We start from the raw sequence: 21,795 nt of genomic DNA, 5'->3' as shown, positions 1-21,795 counted from the left end.
TTTTTGGGTGGAATGTCCTATAAATATCAATTAAGTCTATCTGGTCTACTGTATCATTTAAAGCTTGTGTTTCTTTATTTTTTTTCATTTTGTATCTGTCTATTGGTGAAAGTGGGGTGTTAATGTCCCCTACTATTATTTTGTTACTGTCAATTTTCCCTTTTATGGCTGTTAGCATTTGCCTATGTATTGAGGTGCTCCTATGTTGGATACATAAATATTTACAATTGTTAAATCTTCTTCTTTGATTGATCCCTTGATCATTTTTTAGTGTACTTCTTTATCTCTTGTAATAGTCTTTATTTTAAACTCTATTTTATCTGATATGAGTATTGCTAGTAAAGCTTTCTTTTGATTTGCATGCATGGAATGCCTTTTTCCATCCCCTCACTTTCAGTCTGTATACGTCCCTAGGTCTGAAGTGGGTCTCTTGTAGACAGCATATAAACGGGTCTTATGTTTGTATCAATTCAACCAGTCTGTGTCTTTTGGTTGAAGCATTTAATCCACATACATTTAAGCTAATTGTTGATATGTATGTTCCAATTACTATTTTCTTATTTATTTTTGGTTTGTTTTTGTGGATCTTTTTCTTCTCTTGTGTTTCTCACCTAGAGAAGTTCCTTTAGCATTTGTTGTAAAGCTGGTTTGGTGATGCTGAATTCACTTAACTTTTGCCTGCCTGTAAAGCTTTTGATTTCTCTGTCAAATATGAATGAAATCCTTGCTAGGAAGAGTAATCTTGGTTGTAGGTTTTCCCTTTCATCACTTTAAGTATGTCCTGTCACTCCCTTCTGGCTTGCATTGTTTCTGCAGAAAGTTCAGCTCTTAACCTTCTGAGCATTCCTTTGTATGTTATTTTTTGCTTTTCACTTGCTGCTTTTAATATTTTTTCTTTGTATTTAATTTTTGATAGTTTGATTAATATGTGTTTTGGCATGTTTCTCCCTGGATTTATCCTGTATAGGACTCTGTGCTTCCTGGACTTGATTGACTATTTCCTTTCCCATGTTAGGGAAGTTTTTGACTATAATCTCTTCAAATATTTTCTCAGTCCCTTTCTTTTTCTCTTCTTCTTCTGGGACCCCTATAATTTGAATGTTGGTGCATTTAATGCTGTCCCAGATGTCTCTGGGACTGTCCTCAATTCTTTTCATTCTTCTTTCTTTATTCGGCTCTGCAGCAGTTATTTCCACTATTTTATCTTCCAGGTCACTTATCCATTCTTCTGCCTCAGTTATTCTGCTATTGATTCCTTCTAGAGTATTTTTAAATTTCATTTATTGTCTTGTTCATCATTGTTTGCTCTTTAGTTCTCCTAGGTCCTTGCTAAATGTTTCTTATACTTTCTCCATTCTATTTCTGAGATTTGGGATCATCTTTACTATCATTACTCTGAATTTTTTTCAGGTAGAGTGCCAATTTCCTCTTCATTTGTTTGGTCTGGTGGGTTTTTACCTTGCTCCTTCAACTGCTGCTTATTTCTCTGTCTTCTCATTTTGTTTAACTTACTGTGTTTGGGGTTTCCTTTTCACAGGCTGCAGGTTTGTAGTTCCCATTATATTTGGTGTCTCCACCCAGTTGGTTAGGTTGGTTCAGTTGCTTTTGTAGGCTTCCTATTGGAGGGGGCTGGTGCCTGTTGTCTGGTGGGTGGGGCTGGATCTTGTCCTTCTGGTGGGAAGGGCTGGCTCCAGTGCTGTGTTTGGGGGTGTCTGTGGACTTACTATGGCTTTAGGCAGCCTCTCTGCTAATGGGTGGGTTGTGTTCCTGTCCTGCTAGTTGTTTGACGTGGGGCATCCAGCACTAGACCTTCCTGGCCATTGGGTGGAGCTGGATCTTAGTGTTGAGACAGAGATGTCTGGAGAGCTCTTGCTGATTGATATTCTTTGGGGCTGGGAGGTCTCTGATTGTCCAACGTCCTGGACTCGGCTCTGCCACCTCAGAGCCTCAGGCCCGACACCCAGCTGGAGCACCAAGACCCTGCCAGCCACACAGCTTGGAAGAAAAAGAAGGGAAAAAAAGACAGATAGAACCCCAAACCAAATGTCAAAAGCAAAGCTAAACAGACAAAATCACACAATGAAACATACATGCACTCATAAAAAACAACAACAACAACAACACCAACAAAAACACGAACAAACAGAACCCTATGACAAATGGTAAAAGCAAACCTAAACAGGCAAAATCACACAAAGAAACATACACATACACACTCACAAAAAGGAAAAAATATATATATCTATACATTGAAAAAAAGGAAGAGAGCAACCAAATCAATAAACAAATATACCAATGATAATAAACTCTAAATACTAAACTAAGATAAACATAAGACCAGAAACAAATTAGATGCAGAAAGCAAACCCCAATTCTACAGTTGCTCCCGAAGTCCACCATCTCAATTTTGGGAGCATTTGTTGTCTATTCAGGTACTCCACAGCTGCAGGGTTTATCAAGTTGACTGTGGGGATTTAATCTGCTGCTCCTGAGGCTGCATGGAGAAATTTCCCTTTCTCTTTGTTTGCACAGCTCCTGGGGTTCAGCTTTGGTTTTGGCCCCACCTCTGCTTGTTGGCCACCCTCAGGCATCTGTTCCCCACCCAAAGAGGAGGTGGTTAAAGTAGTAGCCTATTAGGGCTCTCTTGCTCACTCACACTGGGGAGAGGTAGAGGTATGGTAGTCAGAATTGGAATGTGGGTCGAGCCTGCAACTTCAGAGGCCAGCATGACATTGCAACAGCCTGACGTGGGCTGTGTATTCGCCCAGGGAAGCTGTCCCTGGATCACAGGACCCTGGCAGTGGCGTGCTGCACAGGCTCCCAGGCAAGGGGTGTGGGTAGTGACCTGCGTTTGCACACAGGATTCTTGGTGGCAGCAGCGGCAGCATTAGAAGCTTATGCCCATCTCTGGGGTCTGAGCTGATAGCCATGGCTCATGCCTGTCTCTGGAGCTTGCTTAGGTGGTGTTCTGTATTCTGTGAGCACACGGAGCAGGAATCCCCTCTCTTCGAGCACCCTGAAACAATGTTCTCTTGCGTCTCCAGCGAGTCCAAACATTTTCCCAGACTCCCTACCAGCTAGCTGTGGTGCACTAGTCCCCTTCGGGCTGTCTTCACGCAGCCAACCCCAGACCTCTCCCTGTGGTCTGACCTCTGAAGCCTGAGCCTCAGCTCCTAGCCCCCACCCACCCCGGTGGGTGAGCAGACAAGCTTCTCAGGTTGGTGAGCACTGGTCGGCACAAATCCTCTGTGCAGGAATCTCTCCACTTTGCCCTCTGCACCCCTATTGCAGTGCTCTCCTCCGTGGCTCCAAATCTTCCCTCCCACCCACTCCCTCTCTGCACCAGTGAAGGTGCTCCCTAGTGTGTCAAAACGTTTCCTCCTTCACATCTCCCTCCCAGAGATGCAGGTCCCGTCCCTATTCTTTTGTCTCTGTTTTTTCTTTTCCTTTGCCCTGCTCTACCCATGTACATGGGGATTTTCTTGCCTTTTGGGAAGTCTGAGGTCTTCTGCCAGCATTCAGTAGGTGTTCTGTAGGATTTGTTCCACATGTAGATGTATTTTTGATGTATCTGTGGGGAGGAAGATGATCTCCACGTCTTACTCCTCCACCATCTTGAAGGTCTCTCAGGAATATAAATTTAGATGGTAAAATTATTTACCATATGAGAGGTAAAATAAGAAGGCAGAGCATCACCTTGTTCAACCTCAGCTGGAAACATCCATGTCAGGCTACTCAAGTTTTTTGTTGCTCTGCATGTCTGGTCTTCCTAAAGCCAAGCTGCCTGCAGCAGTAACTTCTTCCAGCCCCTCTTACATAAAGCAACCTGTGAAGTAGCTTATTTTATCTAACTCTCAAAAACTCTAAATGTTGTAGAAGGTTTTTCTTCTTTACTCAGTATTTTTGCCATGTCTTTATGTTTTATTTAAATTTGTAATAAACAGTATCTTTTTAATAATCAATCTAAAATCTCATGTATATGAGCATTAGTATTCATTTTAACATGATTTTTTGAGATCCATAAGTTATAGATTTTTCTCTATGATATTTTACAAAATTTTCTTTACATTATAAATCTTTCTTTATAATAATAAAACTAAAAGTATTCAATGACCAACACACCAGGATTTCCCACATGATTTATACAGCTAAAATCCTAGTTACAGCATAAAAATTGATACAATTATTTGGAAAGATGCAGGTATCAGAGTAGGGTTTTTATGAGAATGTGTCAATGAAGCTCCATCACATTTGTCAGACAATTTTTTGAGGCTGACATTTTCTGGGTACAAAAGTTTAACCTGAAATTGGTTTGAAAACCTTAATAATTTTTTAAAACCATATTAGTTCAGATATCAATATAACATTGGCTTTAAGTTTCTTTACTCATTTGATATCAGCTCAGAAGAAAATGGAGTTTGATGGTCAATGTTTTCTTAAGACATTTTGCAGGTAGTTGTTCTATAACTGGCTCAGACATTAGAATAGCTAAGTATTTCAGGCTTATGTGTAGTAATATTCTTTTGCACAAAAAGTTGTCCAAGTTTCTAGCTAAGCAAGTGTCAAAGCATATACTTGGGCAGTAAACTAATTGGTAGCAATTAAAAATTCTGGATGCAGTAATAGGTTTTCTTCAATTTCCACTGTCTTTAATGAAAAGCAGAACAACAGAAGTCACATTACCTCTGTGAAAATTTGTTATATTGATTTTTATGCCTGCTCTGCCACCAACTACATGAAGGGACTCCAGAACATTTGTCGGTTATTAGTACATTTTGACTTCTGCAAATATAGTAAATGGAGGCTAGTGATTAAATGTGACACAGTTGCTTCATAGTTTACCTTTTTTTCCCAGTGTAGTCTACTAGCTATAACTTAGATAAGAAACATATTCAGGAAATCATTATTAAAAGGTTATTTTTATTTCAATCCTGGAAATGAAGAAATAGATGTTGCATTTAACAAGTTGTTTTTATGCCAAATTTAATTAAATTTTATTTAATTTTCTACTTTTTCTTTCCTTCATTCCTTTTAGAAAAGAAGAATTTGTAATGTTTCTTGAATCTATATAGATAACATCAAAAGAGAAAAAATAGGATTTAATTAGAAGAAGAGCTTAAAATGGCAGTTTGGATATTTTTTCACATTCCTGTAATCTCTTACCTCATTTCAAACCCTAAAATATCCTATTTTTCCCTAGTTAGAGTTACATTAACTGAAATATAGAAATTTAGACTGTAATTCATATCCAACATAATCTTGAAAAGAATGCATTTCTCATTTATATTTGTTCAGTGTTTTATACTTAATGAGCACACACACTCCAAAGATCTGAATCTGACAATGGCTCCTTTGGTGCCATTTTACAGTACATTTAGGAGAAAATAGATCATGTCACTGAGAGAAATCACATTTGCCCTTTGGTCAGTACTTCTTTAGAAACATAATGCTGAAGTTCCATTTCATTGTAATTACATTGACTTCTAGTATAAAAACTTGTTTAATGGAACTGGAATTAGAATTCTGGATGTTGTTTCATGTTTATAACTAACATCATGTAAAATCTCAGTGGTATATTTTATTTTAGGGCCCATTTGGATACTCCAAGTTCATACTAATGTATTAATATCACTCTCTGTATCTTTCTACCAGGCATACACCAAAACTAGGTACTTAATGTGATTGTCCCCTGGAAAGAATTCTATCCTCAAATATTTAAGATGAATCAAACTACTCATGTTCCCACAATTTACTTGACATATATATTTAAAGATATGAAGTATATAGGTTTGCCAGTGGGATAGTCCTTCTCAAATAAGATGCCCACAGAGTGATGTGATGATGCCTACTGGGTGAGCATTCAAGCAGTTTCTTTATTTGAGTGACTGAATGGGAATTTAATTTGTTCTTCAAATCTCCCCTTAATAGGACACTTGATTTAATATTGTTATCCAGTAGGAGTCTTCTGGCTGGATTATTTATAGTGATCTGTGGTATCTTATTCATAAAATAGAATATGTTTCACAAAAAAGAGATATTTTTAAGGTATGTAGAGTACTTTCATCCTGAATAAATGATTTGACATAGGAAAGAGAGTAGGTAAATTATATTTATTTTAAAATTTGGTGGAACTGTTAGAATCTAGCTACTATAGATGACAAAACAAAACTGAAAATTGGATCAAACCAACTTTTGAGATTCAAATCATATCATATCCCTCCCCCCCCACCTTTCCCCTTTGGTCTGTGTGTCTGTTTCTGTTTTATAAATAAATTCATTTGTATCTTTTTTTTTGGCAATATCATATTTGTCTTTGTCTGACTTACTTCACTTAGTATGATAATCTCCAGGTCCATCCATGTTGCTGCAATTGGCATTATTTCATTCTTTTTTTATGGCTGATTAATATTCCACTGTATATATGTACCACATCTATTGTATCCATTCCTCCATTGATGGACATTTAGGTTGTTTCCATGTCTTGGTTATCGTAAATAGTGCTGCTATGAACATTGGGGTGCACATATCCTTTTGAACCATGTTTTTCTCCAGATATATACCCAGGAGTGGGATTCCTAGATCACATGGTACCTCTATTTTAGTTTCTTAAGGAAACTCCATCATGGCTTTACCAACTCACATTCCCACCAACAGTGTAGGAGGTTTCCTCTTTCTCCACACCCTCTCCAGCATTTATTGTTTGTAGAATTTTTGATAGTGGTAATTCTGACCCGTGTGAGGTGATATCTCATTGTAGTTTTTTTTTTCTAATAATTAGCAATGTTGAGCATCTTTTCATGTGCCTGTTGTCCAACTGTATGTCTTCTTTGGAGAAATGTCTATTTAGGCCTTCTGCTCATTTTTTGATTGGGTTTTTTTTTTTTTTATATTGAGCTGCATAAGCTGTGTGTAAATTTTGGATATTAATCCCTTGTCAGTCACATCATTTCCAAATATCTTCTCCCATTCTGTGGGTTGCCTTTTCATTTTGTTTATGGTTGCCTTTTCCATGCAAAAACATTCTGAGTTTAATTGGGTCCTATTTGTTTATTTTTGTTTTTATTTCCTCTACTCTAGGAGATGGATTGAAAAAAGTGTTGCTGCAGTTTATGTCAAAGTGTGATCTGCCTATGTTTTCCTCTAAGAGTTTTATAGTATCAGGTCTTACATTTAAGTGTTTAATCTATTTTGAGTTTATTTTTGTGTATGGTGTTAGGGAGTGTTCTAATTTTATTCTTTTACATGTAACTGTCCAGTTTTCCCAGCACCATTTATTGAAGAGACTGTCATTTCTCCATTGTATAGTCTTGTCTCCTTTGTCATAGATTAATTGACCATAGGTGCATGCGTTTATTTCTGGGCTTTCTATCCTGTTCCATTGATTTATATTTATGTTTTTGTGCCCATACCATACTGTTTTGATGGCTATAGTTTTGTAGTATAGTCCGAAGTTAGGGACGCTGATTCCTCCAACTCCACTTTTCTTTCTCAAGATTGCTTTTGGCTACTCAGGTTATTTTGTGTCTCCACACAAGTTTTACACACTACTTATACCAATAAGGACCTACCGTATAGCACAGGGAACTCTGCTCAATATTCTGTAACAAACTAAATGGGAAAATAATTTGAAGAAGAATAAATACATGTATGTGTATAACTGAATTACTTTGCTGTACAGCTGAAACTAACACAACATTGTTAATCAAATATACTCCAATATAAAATAAAAATTTTTAAATACTATTAATTTAAAATTGATATCATAGTAAGACTATTTCTATTTGAGAAACCAGTACATATACCAAGATGTAAACTTACAATTAAAACACATTTTTAAGTAGTATATATAGTAATTACAGGTACTTCATTTTTAACTGAGTCCACTTATCTTCTATAGAAAGGGTGTTTCAGTCATTATTGATATGTAACAAGTCACCCTAAATGTTATGTTTCAAACAACAATTGTTTCATTGTCTCAGGCTTTTGGGGTTAGAAATTTGGGAATGGTTGGGCCAGGCAGTTCTGCCTCAGGCCTCACATATGTTTGAATTCAGATGGAGGCTGGGGCCGCAGTAGTACAGATACTGAAGCCACTGGAGGCTTCCTGGCCATCTCTCCATCTTCATGAAGACTCAGGGCCTCTCCATGGTCTCTCATCTTGATGAAATTGGGCTTCTTCACACCATGTTGATGCCAGCGTTGTCACACTGTTTACATGGCAGCTTAGGGCTCCAAAAGTGTACAGCTCAACAGAGAATCAGAAAAGCTTTATTACATGGCCTTGAATATTATAGTGTCATTTCTAACTTAGTCCCAAACTTGCTCAGATTTAAGAAAAAGTAGCATAGGCTAAGGGGAAGTATGCCAATAGTGCTTTGTAAGAAAAACAAGTTGGATATGGAATATTATTGCAAACATCTTTGGAAAATAAATTCTGTCAACATCAGTGGTTAGAGCACAGTTTCTGAAGGCTGACTACATGGGTTTGTGTTCCCAGCTCCAGCACTAACTACCAGCATGACCATGCACAAATTGAACCACACTGCTTCAATATCTAAAATGGGATGTAGTTATGCCTATGCAATAATACACCCTCTGCTGTATTTTGGAAGAGTTTGAGAAGGATAGGTGTTAGCTCTTCTCTAAATGTTTGATAGAATTCGCCTGTGAAGCCATCTGGCCCTGGGTTTTTGTTTGTTGGAAGATTTTAAATCACAGTTTCAATTTCAGTGCTTGTGATTTGTCTGTTTATATTTTCTATTTCTTCCTGTTTCAGTCGAGGAAGGTTGTGCTTTTCTAAGAATTTGTCCATTTCTTCCACGTTGTCTATTTTATTGGCATATAGTTGCTTGTAGTCATCTCTCATGATCCTTTGTATTTTTGCAGTGTAAGTTGTTACTTCTCCTTTTTCATTTGTAATTCTGGTGATTTGAGTCTGTTCCCTTTTTTTCTTGATGTGTCTGGATAATGGTTTATCAATTTGGTAACTTCTCAAAGGACCAGCTTTTCGTTTTATTGATCTTTGCTATTGTTTCCTTCATTTTTTATCATTTATTTCTGATCTGAACTTTATGATTTCTTTCTTTCTGCTAATTTTTTTTGGGGGGGGTTGTTCTTCTTTCTCTAATTGCTTTAGGTGTAAAGCTAGGTTGTTTACTTGAGATATTTCTTGTTTCTTGAGGTAGGAATGTATTGCTATAAACTTCCCTCTTAGAACGGTTTTTGCTGCATTCCTTAGGTTTTGGGTCGTCGTGTTTTCATTGTCATGTGTTTCTATGGATTTTTTTATTTCCTCTGAATTCTTCAGTGATCTCTTGGTTGTTTAGTAGTGTAGTGTTTAGCCTCCATGTGTTTGTATTTTTTACAGATTTTATCCTGTATTTGATATCTGGTCCCACAGCATTGTGGTCGGAAAAGATACCCAATACAATTTCAATTTTCTTAAATTTACCAAGGCTTGATTTGTGACCCTAGATATGATCTATCCTGGAGGATGTTCCATGAGCATTTGAGAAGAAAGTGTATTCTGCTGTTTTTGGATAGAATGTCTTATAAATATCAATTAAGTCTATCTGTTCTAATGTGTCATTTAAACCTTGTGTTTCCTTTTTTCTTTTCTGTTTGAATGATCTGTCCATTGGTGTAAATGAGTGTTAAATAACCCTACTATGTTTGTGTTACTGTCAATTTTCCCTTTTTTTGCTGTTAGCATTTGCCTTATGTATTGAGGTGCTCCATGTTGCATGCATAAATATTTACAATTGTTATATCTTCTTCTTGGGTTCATCCCTTGATCATTATGTAGTATCCTTCTTTGTCTCTTGTAATGTTCCTTTTTTTAAAGTCTATTTTGTCTGATATGAGAATTGCTACTCCAGCTTTCTTTTGATTTCCATTTGCATGGAATAACTTTTTCCATCCCCTCACTTTTAGTCTGTATGTGTCCTTAGGTCTGAAGTGCATCTCTTGTAGACAGCATATATACGGGTCTTGTTTTTGTATCCATTCAGCCAGTCTATGTCTTTTGGTTGAAGCATTTAATCCATTTACATTTAAGGCAGTTATTGATATGTGTGTTCCTATTACCATTTTCCTAATTGTTCTGGGTTTGTTATTGTAGGTTTTTTCCTTCTTTTGTGTTTCCTGCCTACAGAAGTTCCTTTAGGATTTGTTGTAAAGCTTCTTTGATGGTGCTGAATTCTCTTAGCTTTCCCTTCTCTGTAAAGATTTTAATTTCTCCATCGATCTGAATGAGATTCTTGCTGGGTAGAGTAATCTTGGTTGTAGGTTTTTCTCTTTCATCCACTTTAAATACGTCCTGCTACTCCCTTCTGGCTTGCAGTGTTTCTGCTGAAAAATCAGCTGTTAAACTTATCAGAATTCCATTTTTTGTTATTTGTTGCCTTTTCCTTGCTGCTTTTACTATTTTTCTTTGTATTTAATTTTTGATAGTTTGATTAATATGTGTATTGGTGTGTTTCTCCTTGGATTTATCCTGTATGGGACTCTCTGTTCTTCCTGGGCTTGATTAACTATTTCCTTTCCCATATTAGGGAAGTTTTCAACTATAATCTCTTCAAATATTCTCTGACACTTTCTTTTTCTATTCTTATTCAGGGACCCCTATAATTCGAATGTTGGTGTGTTTAATGTTGTCCCAGAAGTCTCTGAGACTGTCCTTAATTCTTTTAATTCCTTTTTCTTTTTTCTGCTCTGTGGTAGTTAATTCCACTATTTTATCTTCCAGATCACTTTTCCATTCTTCTGCTTCAGTTATTCTGCTATTGATTCCTTCTACAGAGTTTTTAATTTCATTTATTGTGTTGTTCATCATGTTTGTTTTTTGCTCTTTAGTTCTTCTTAAATGTTTCTTTTATTTTTTCCATTCTATTTCCAAGATTTTAAATTGTGTTTACTATCATTACTCTTAATTCATTTTCAGGTAGACTGCCTATTTACTGTTTACTTGTTTGGTCTGGTGGGTTCTTACCTTGCTCCTTCATCTGCTGCGTGTTTCTTTGTCTTCTCATTTTGTTTAACTTACTGTGTATGTGATCTCCTTTTTGCAGTCTGCAAGTTCATAGTCACCATTTTTTTTTGGTGTCTGCCCACAGTGGGTAAGGTTGTTTCAGTGTATTGTGTAGGCTTCCTGGTGGAGGGGACTTGTGCCTGTGTTCTGGTGGTTGAGGCTGGATCTTTTCTTTTTGTGAGCAGGACCGTGTCCAGTGGTGTGTTTTGGGATATCTGTGAACTTATTATGATTTTAGGCAGCCTCTCTGTTAATAGGTGGGGTTGTGTTCCCGTCTTGCTATTTGTTTGGCATAGTGTGTCCAGCACTGTAGCTTGCTGGACATTGAGTGCTGCTGGGTCTTAGCATTGAGATGGAGATCTCTGGGAGAGCTTTCACCACTTGATATTACATGGGGCCGGGTGGTCTCTGTTGGACCAATGTCCTGAACTTGGCTCTCCCACCTCAGAGGCTCATGTCTGACACCTGGCTGGAGCACAATGACCCTGTCAACCACACAGATCTGAAGAAAAGGGAGGGGACTTGTGCCTGAGTTCTGGTGGTTGAGGCTGGATCTTGTCTTTCTGGTGGACAGAACCACGTCGGTGGTGTGTTTTGGGGTGTCTGTGAAGTTAATATGATTTTAGGCAGCCTCTCTGTTAATGGGTGGGGTTGTGTTCCTGTCTTGTTATTTGTTTGGCATAGGGTGTCCAGCACTGTAGCTTGCTGTTCATTGAGTGGTGCTGGGTCTTAGCATTGAGATAGAGATCTCTGGGAGAGCTTTCACCGTTTGACATTATGTGGGGCTGGTAGGTCTCTGGTGGGCCAATGTACTGAACTCGGCTCTCCTACCTCAGAGGCTCAGGCCTGACACCCGGTCGGATCAGCAAGACCCTGTCAGCCCCATGGCTCTGAAGAAAAGGGAGAAAAAAAAGAAGGAAAGAAAGAAAAAATAAAATTATTAAAATAAAAAATTTATAAAATATTATTAAACATTAAAAAAAGAAAGAAGAGAGCAACCAAACAAGAAAACAAATCCACTAATGATAACAAGCACTAAAAACTATATCAGAAAAAAAAAGGACAGACAGAATACTAGTTCAAATGGTAAAAGCAAGTCTATATAGACAAAATCACACAAAGAACCATACATATACACACTCACCAAAAGAGAAAAAGGAAAAAGATATATATTTTTCTTAAATAAAGGAAGAGAGCAACCAAATCAATAAACAAACCTACCAATGATAATAAGCTCTAAATACTAAACTAAGATAAACATAAAACTAGAAACAAATTAAATGCAGAAAGTAAACCCCAAGTCTACAGTTGCTTCCAGAGACCAGCACCTTAATTTTGTGATGATTCATTGTGTATTCATGTATTCCACAGATACATGGTACATCAAGTTGTTTGTGGAGCTTTAATCCGCTGCTCCTGAGGCTGCTGAGAGAAATTTCCCTTTCTCTTCTTTGTTCACACAGCTCCTGGGGTTCAGTTTTGGATTTGGTCCCACCTGTGTGTGTAGGTCACTGGAGTTTTCCCACCCATAGAGGATGGGGTTAAAGTAGCAGCTGATTAAGGGGCTCTGGCTCACTCAGGCCAGGGGGAAGGAAGGGTGTGGCAGTTATAATTGGAATGCAGGGCAAGCTTGTGGCGGCAGAAACCAGCATGATTTTGCAACAGCCTGAGGCGTGCCGTGTGTTCTCCTGGGGAAGTTGTCCCTGGATCACAGGACCCTGGCAGTGATGGGCTGCACAGCCTCCTGGGAGGGGAGGTGTAGATAGTGACCTGTGCTTGCACACAGTGTCCTTGGTGCAGCAGCCTTAGTAGCAGCAGCAGCCTTAGCATCTCATGCCCGTCTTTGGTGTCCATGCTTATAGCCACCTGTACCCGTCTCTGGAGTTCGTTTAGGCAGTGTTCTGAATCCCCTCTCCTCGTGCACCCTGAAATAATGGTCTCTTGCTTCTTAGGCAGTTCCAGACATTTTCCGGACTCCTTCCCAGCTAGCTTGGTGCACTAACCCCCTTCAGGCTGTGTTCACACAGCCAACCCCAGTCTTCTCCTTGGGATCTGTCCTCCGAAGAAGCTTGAGCCTCAGCTCCTAACCCCCACCTGCCCCAGTGGGTGATCAGACAAGCATCTCAGGCTGGTGAGTGCTGGTCAACACTGATCCTCTGTGCAGGAATCTTCCTGCTTTGCCCTGTGCACCCCTGTTGCTGCACTCTCCTCCATGGCTCTGAAGCTCCCCCCACCCCCCGCAACCCCCTGTCTCCTCCAGTGACGGGGCTTCCTAGTGTGTGGAAACTTTTCCTCCTTCATAGCTCCCTCCCAGAGGTGCAGGTCCCATTCTTATTCTTTTGTTTCTGTTTTTTCTTTTGCCCTACCCATGTACGTGGGGAGTGTCTTGCCTTTTGGGAAGTCTGAGGTCTTCTGCCAACGTTCAGTAGGTGTTCTGTAAGAGTTGTACCACATGTAGATGTATTTCTGATGTATTTGTGTGGAGGAAGGTGATCTCCATGTCTTACTCCTCCACCATCTTGAAGGTCCCCCCGACCTTGATTCTTATGCTTCTTAATAAATATCGTTTCCGTAGGCAACAGGACTACCTGTAAAAGAATTTTGTCTTTGTGTCTGCAAACAATTGACAAATTGTTTTGTTCTCAGTTCCCATTGTATAGAACAACTAAAGAATGAGGAGGAGGAGGAGGAGGTGGAAGCAGGGAAGCATGATTCAGTCCATAATTCAAAAAATATATTTTAAATTTGTGAAAACAAAGTCAGGATTTAAATAATCAGTGTTGTAGTCAAAAGAGTTCAAACCAAGAAATCCTTCTAATTTCCCTTTTTACCCTTATATGTTTTTGAGATAATTGTCTTAAATCTTTACATGTGCTTTTTTTTTTTTTTTTTTTCGGTATGCAGACCTCTCACTGTTGTTGCCTCTCCCGTTGCAGAGCACAGGCTCCAGACGCGCAGGCTCAGCGGCCATGGCTCACAAGCCCGGCCACTCCATGGCATGTGGGATCTTCCCAGACCGGGGCACGAACCCACATACCCTGCATCAGCAGGCAGACTCTCAACCACTGTGCCACCAGGGAAGACCTACATGTGCTCTTTATCATGATGTGGAGAGCCATAACTTTCTGTCTCTGCCATTTCTCTCTCTCAGTCTCTCGCTTTCTCATACACACACACACACAATTCATCCTGCCATCTGTTCCTCATTCTTCTGCCATTCCAAGATGGGAGAGGGTGAAGGCATGAACGTAGCTCTCTTTAGGCTTCTCTTCCATGACCCATCCAGGCCTTAGTTAAGGAGAAAGATCTTCCTGAATCCTGTGGCTACAAACTGTACCTGGAAAAATGTGTAAAATTATAGATTAAATGCTGAAGAAAGGACATTTCCTCACCTTAAATAAAATTTGGAGCATTTTCTAAATATTGCTTCTGCACTTAAGGACATAAAAGTCATTTCAGACTTCTTTGTCCATGTTTGTAACTAGACTTAGGGTGAAAAGATTGTAATTTCTTGTGCATATATTTAGCAGGCAAAAATTCTTAGTCATAACATCAAAATAAAACTAGTGTAATTTGAAAGTATTATCTTCACAATATTGTAGTTCTGTGTTTTGCATTATCAGCCATACTGATACATGGTAAATATGAGCAAAACAGCTAAAGTCCTAAAATTTCACTTTTCTCACCTTAAAATGAGTAAGATGATGCTACTAATTTATTGGTTAGGACAATTGTATCTGTTTTCTATTTTTGCATGACAAACTTAGTACCTCAAAACAATATCCAATGGACATTGTGGTGCATGTATCTTTGCAGCACTATTTACAAAAGCCAGGTCATGGAAGCAAACAAAATGTGCATCAACAGATGAATGCATAAAGAAGATGTGGTACATATATACAATGGAATATTACTCAGCCATAAAAAGGAATGAAATTGGGTCATTTGTAGAGACATGGATTGTACGTGTGGACCTAGAGATTGTCATACAGAATGAAGTAAGTCAGAAAGAGAAAAACAAATATCATATTAATGCATATATGTGGAATCTAGAAAAATGGTACAGGTGAACCTGTTTGCAAGGCAGAAATAGAGACAAAGATGTAGAGAACAAATATATGGACACCAAGGTGAGAAAAAGGGGGTGGAATGAATTGGGAGATTGGGATTGACATACATACACTAATATGTGTAAAATAGATAACTAATAAGAACCTGCTGTAGAGCACAGAGAACTCTACTTTACTTCTCTGTACAGTAGAAACTATCACAAAATTGTAAAACAACTATACCCTAATAAAAAATAAAAATAAACAAACAATACCCATTTCTTATCTCACAGTTCTGTAGGTCAGAAGCCTGGATGGGCTCAATTATGTTTTTTGTTCAGAGTCTCACAATTCTAAAACCATGGTATCAGCCAGGCCCTGATGTCATTTGGAGTTCAGAGTCCTATTTCAAGCTCCTGTGGTCATGGAAGAATTTAGTTTCTCAGTTGAATAGAGTCTGAGGTCCTTGATTCCTTGCTGATGGTCATCCAGGAATCACTCTCAGATCCTGGAGGCCACCCACTTCCTTACCATGTGGCTCCTCAAAGCCAGCAGTGAATCCTCTTCATGCTTTGGATCTCTCTGGCTTCCTGTGTCTGTGATCAGATTTAAAAAGGACTCATATGATTAATTCAGTCCCACCTGAATAATACCCCTATCTTAAGGTCAGCTGATTTGAAACCTTAATTACAGCTGCAAAATCCCTTCATGGCAGTACCGAGATTAGTGTTTGATTGAATATTAGGAGAAGTTGTGTGTACACCAGCAGCCAGGAATCAGGGGCCATCTTAAAATCCTACCCACTACAAGGACCAAATGGGATCTGGTATGCAAGGCTATAAAGCTGTTTAGCAAACTTCTTGGAATATACGAACACTCATCATCATCACCATTGTTGTCATCACAGTTATCATCACCAAGAGAAGAGGGGGAGCAGTGACACCTTAAATCAATTTTGGCTGAAATGCAGACAAATTGAATAAGACTAAAGAGCTGCTCATTGGTGTTCTTTCTTTATCAGATATAATTTCTCTGAATTATCAGTGTAAGTAGAGAAACATGGAGGCAGATATAATTCCACTGGACATTGTTTTAAATAATACTCAATTATTAATCGTCTACATAAGTGCGGTCACCTCCTCTAGCAAGCTCTACTGCCATTTCCTCCTTTCTTCTATCCCATCTTAATTCGGGAACACTTGTATTCTTTTAGGACCATCTACTTTTAACATATTTTGTTCTCCAAGTAGCATTTGGACTCCTTAAGGATAAAACAAATGCCTATCATCCCCAGGAAATGTCCTGGTAGAGCAAACATGCTTTGAAATTATTAAATAGATGTACTCCTGCAGACAAGTAGTTGACATGAAGGAAATCCAGCACATGAACCCAGGATGTCCTAACAGGCAGTTGAGTGTGCTATGGCAACAGAATCTAGGAGCTCATGATATTTAGATATCCATGAAAGCAATCTGCATCAGGAAACAGGACCATAGTCACAGGTGTTTAGAAGCAGGAGTGCTGTCCAAGTGTGAGGGACTGGCAAGAAAAAGATGGTGTCCCAATCCTATGGGTGAACAATTTAAAAAATGAACTTCCATACCAGGATATGGGACAGAGATGCCTAGGTCAGCAACAAGGGTGGACACATGAAAGCTCTGTCCCCTACCTACAGCCAGGATGGGCCCCATATCTGAAGAAATTAGTAGATCCAGTTGTTAAGTTGAGAAAGGTCCAGAATCATGAGGGTCCTGAAATCAGCACATCAGAGTAAGATTTTTTCCAATTAAAACTAATGTTAAAGGAGGGGAATGCAGTACAGCCTACACTACTATTCCATAACTGTCTAGTGTAGAACCAGGTTAATTTTGAACATAAGGATTCTGAGACACAGGTAGCATTTACTTTGCTGCTCATGGGGAAGGAACTGGGGAGAAAAGGCCCAGTGGGAAGAAAGAGTTGTGATCACCTTACTGAAGTTCCTTGTGTTAATGGTGAGAGAAACTGCCTTTAAAACATATTTTTAGACAAGATCACTTGACTTTCTATTCTAACAATACAATATGTAGTTGTGTGCAGTTCATCTGAATAGGATTTGAATAAAAAAAAACCATTAAATTAACCTCTTAATCATTCCCTTTGTAAAAGGTTTATGCCAAGGTTAATCAGGGACCAAGAACTCTGTTTCTTATCTCAAAGGATAAAGAACTTAGAGACTTAGGATAAAGAACTTGTCCTAGTTCTTTAGCACAAGTCCAAGCAGCATCAGCACAATTCCGAACTTGAGTTCAGGATATTAAAAATGCCCTTTTGCCGTCGTTCTTATAGGTATATTATAAAGGAAATCTTATTACTTAGAGATGTGTGTGTATATATTGGCACACACATAACATAGATACTCATATGTTTTTGATTAATACACATAACTTACTACTTTATAACTTCCACAGGCAATAATCAACACTCATAAATAACATTTTCATAATAGTATTGAGCCACAATGGAATTATAAAGTGTTGAAAAGAGAAGGAGATGGAGGTAGAGGGATGAACAAAATAAGGATTATATACTAAAACCATCTTTACTGCCTATTCAACTATTTTTTCCTTCTAACATTATATTAGTACATTCCATGCCTGAATGGATATAAAAGTATAAAGAAATAGAATCATAGTAGTGCTGATGAACACTTTGGATTTATATGTCAAGAGATTTATTTGAGAAACTCTAACTGGAAGGGAATTAATGGAAAGATAATCAACCAAAAGAGGTTTTGTGATTATGTGCCTTAAAAAATGTTTGATTTGGGCTTCTCTGGTGGTGCAGTGATTGAGAGTCTGCCTGACGATGCAGGGGACACGGGTTCGTGCCCCGGTCTGGGATGGTCCCACGTGCCACGGAGCGGCTGGGCCCGTGGGCCGTGGCCACTGGGCCTGTGTGTCCGGAGCCTGTGCTCAGCAATGGGAGAGGCCACAGCAGTGAGAGGCCCGCATACCATAAAAAAAAAAAAAAAAAAGTGTGATTTCATCTTAGAAATTCTAAGTCATTGCTTTGTTTCTTTAAGGTGTCGTAATGATAGTACTCTCTCTTGATTATCTTATTTAATATATACATTATTCACAAAACCATGAACCATGAAAAAGAAAAATACTTAGTAAGCTTAGAAATAAAAGTATTTTTTTTTTAGGTTAGAGCAGTGGGAATCTGCAATGAAAAGCCCTCAAGATATTCAAAATGTTGAAAAGAAAGGAAAAAGGAACATTTCTATAGCTTATATCTATGACTCCTTATATCTCTGACTGCTTATTTAATGCTTTTTAAAAAAATGTATAGTGTCTTGGAAAAGATACTTTGGGAACAAAATACTGTAGTGTTAAAAACTTACTGTACCATAATTCATGATTGATGCTGCAAAGTCCAGTAAAAGAATACCAAGTCTCATAGAAAACGTTTCAAGTACAGGTTAGTTGTCCACTTTGTCCTTTGACTCTATTTTTGATGGCTTCAAACATTCCACAAAAATTGAGAGTAAGGTATCAGTCTTCATCGTCAATTCATCCTTCTATTCATTTTCAGTGAATTTTAACAGTTTAACATTATAACTATTGACTATTTACTTAAACAAATATATTGAATACCTTTTTTTTGGTCTTATACATACATTAGTATATGTCTCTATACACTGCAGGTATATAATACTTCAAAATGTATAAAGATTTTTGTTTAAGATAAAACTACAGAATAATAACTGAAAACCATAAAAGTATAGTTTCCAATTTTATCTTTTAAATATTAAATAAGCTAAAATGCTTCATTACCCAAGACATTAACATAATAAGAAAGAAAAGATAATTATTTGCTTTTATCATGATTGCGGTACCAAGTAGAAGAACTGTAAAATTTACAATTTAGAACTCATTCTAATATCATAAAGTTCTGTAATGTTTTTAAGATTACTGTAACAGACAATATAAAATGCATTCATACTGAAAAAACATTTATGTTTTATACTTATGGACTAACTATACTACTCTCTGACCAAACTAAACATAACTAATCACTCTTTTCTAATGATATTACATGGCTGGTACATTTCACTGGTACAAAATGTGGCCTTGTATCTTCTTTGCTGTTTTGGTAGTAAGAGAACAGATTAAGCACCTTCATGCTCGAAAACATAAAGATGAAATATTTCACATTGTACAGGGATCTTTGTTTCTGCATTTGTATGTTTCTACTCATATGCAAAATGATCTGTGCACATAGGCTTGTAATAATGTGATAGGGATGCGTCAGAATGACCACTCTGGAGAATGATATTAGCATCATGGTAATGTTAGACATTCTTCCTTTTTATCTCCCTTTTTTAAACAACAAAATAGATATCCACCCACAAACAAAAGTGTCCTTGTGGGTGTTGTGGGATCTAGCACCATATATACGCCAAGGGACCTGGGAGGAGTCTCACTCACCTATGCATCCAGTAATAAGCAGACAGACCTCAGTACAAAGTGTGGAACCAGGGGAGAGAGTGAACATGTCCAAAGCCCTCTCATCCAGATTAGGGAAAAGAAAACCTGGAGAGTGCTGACCTGGGCAGATACTCACACATGATTGAGAATTTGCAGAAATCAGCCTTCCTTAGAGGAGATTCTAGCACACCAGTGGAGGAAATAAAATGTGAGTTTGGTCACAGGGGAGGCAGTAGTAAGAGAAATGTTCCCAGTGCTGCCTTCACCCAGGGTAACTGCACTGGACTGCTCTCTAGCAACACTGACCTCTCCGGCAGAGGAAAAGGAGAGCAGTCAGTGATTGCCTGGCTATTGCAGTGTTCAGGACACAGCTGGAGAAAACCACTTCCTTCCAGCAGCACCAAGAGTATTGAGGTAGGACCTCCATGACAGGGGGGAGGGAGGAGATCTGGAAAGAGGCAGATAAGGGACTTGCTTCCTGCTGACTGTACTCAGCAAGACATCCACCCATGAGCCTCTGGGAGTACCATGTCTGGTACCACCCCACTGACTCCACAGGTCTGTAGGCAAGTCTCAGATGGCTAACCCTGCCCTTCCCCCTATTCGGCTGCTGGCTCTTAGTGTACTTTCCTGAGTGCAGGAGCAAAAGACCTCCTGTAGACAGAGAGTGCAACCGGAAACAGACCATGGTCTGTGGGCAAGGGAGAAACCATCTTCTGAAACATAAGAGAGGTCCGCAGTAGCCTGCCTGGTGACTTGTAAGAACGAGAGAAGACATAAAACCTTAAGGATCCTGCCAAAAGAGAGAAAAAGTATAGTAGAAAGGGTGTACCAACACCCTATATAATACAGTACAACCCCATATAATAAAGACACCACCAAATAGAATACCCCATCTGAAGGCAATAAGCAAAGATTTAAGAGGGGGTCAGCTACTTCAGATGTGAAAGTAGCAGCACAAAACTATGAAGAATGTTTAAAATTAAGTAAACATGCCATCACAAAGAGAAAATAATATTTCTCCAATAACCAAACTCAAAAATGCTAACTTTGTAATGTCACTGATAGAATTCAAAATAACTGTTTTGTAGAAACTCAATGAGCTATGAGAAAACTCAGAAAGACAGTACAATGAAATCTTGGGGAAAAATACATGATTGAAATGAGATTTTCCCAAAGATATAGAAATCATAATAGAGAACCAGAGATTCTGGAGTTGAAGAACTCAATGAATAAAGTAAAATATGTAATAAAGAGAATCTGAAGTAAAGCGGAGCAAAGGGTAGAAAGAATAAGTGAAATAGAGGGCAGGGGTTTTGAAATAATCCAGTTAGAAGAGAAAAAAAGAAAAAAGAATGAAAAAGGATAAAAAAGCCTAAATGATTATTTCATCAAAATTAAAAACATTAGAATAATTGGGATTTCAGAAGGAAAAAAGATGGAGAAGTGAACAGAAAATGTATTTAAAGAAATCATACCTGTTAAATTCCTAAACCTGGGAGGAGAATTGGACATCTTAATTTACAAAGCCAGTAGATCACCCTATTATCTCAATGCAGAAAGACCTTCTCCAAGACAGGTTATAATGAAACTGTCAAAAATCAAGGATAAATGTAAAATACTAAAAAAAACTTGTAACCTACAAAGGAGCCCCCATTAGGCTGTCAGTGGATTTCTCAACAGAAACCCTACAGGCCTGGAGAAAGAGGAATAACATATTCAAAGTACAGAAATAAAGAAAAAAATTTACCAGCCAAGAATACACTATTTCACTAAATTATCCTTCAGATATGAAGGAGAAATAAAATCTTTTCTAGATAAACAAAAGCCAAGGGAGTTCATCACCATTAGACCTGCCTGCAAAACATGCTAAAATTGAATGATGCAAGCAACATGAAAATATAAGAAAGTTTATAACACACAGGCAAAAATAAACATACAGTCAGATGTAGAAAACTCTAAATCTGTAATACAATGGCCACTTAACTGTAGTATAAGGTCAAAAGAAAATAGTATTCAAAATTATTATAGCAACCATAATGTGTTAATGAATACACAATATAGAAGAGGTAAATAAGACATCAAAAAAAGGGGGGCCAGAGTGAAAAGGGTGAAGTTTTTTTATTTTGTGGAAAGGCAAGCCAAAGCAACCTGAAAAGAGCAGTCTGGGGGTCTACAACCACAAACTGGTAGAATGGAGTACAGTTACATGTCCATTTGAGAGTGTCAGTCAAGAGGCTTGCTC

General features: G+C 38.2%; 1 protein-coding gene across 2 annotated transcripts in view; it reads left to right on the top strand.

The window, feature by feature from the left end:
• The window catches only part of KHDRBS2 (KH RNA binding domain containing, signal transduction associated 2), a 728,302-nt gene that overhangs the window by 502,391 nt on the left and 204,116 nt on the right, over positions 1-21,795 (top strand). The window lies entirely within an intron of this gene.

The sequence above is a fragment of the Orcinus orca genome, chromosome 10 (genome assembly GCF_937001465.1).
Source record: "Orcinus orca chromosome 10, mOrcOrc1.1, whole genome shotgun sequence".
In the NCBI taxonomy this organism is placed as follows: domain Eukaryota; kingdom Metazoa; phylum Chordata; class Mammalia; order Artiodactyla; family Delphinidae; genus Orcinus; species Orcinus orca.
This window is presented reverse-complemented; position numbering and strand designations above follow the sequence as displayed.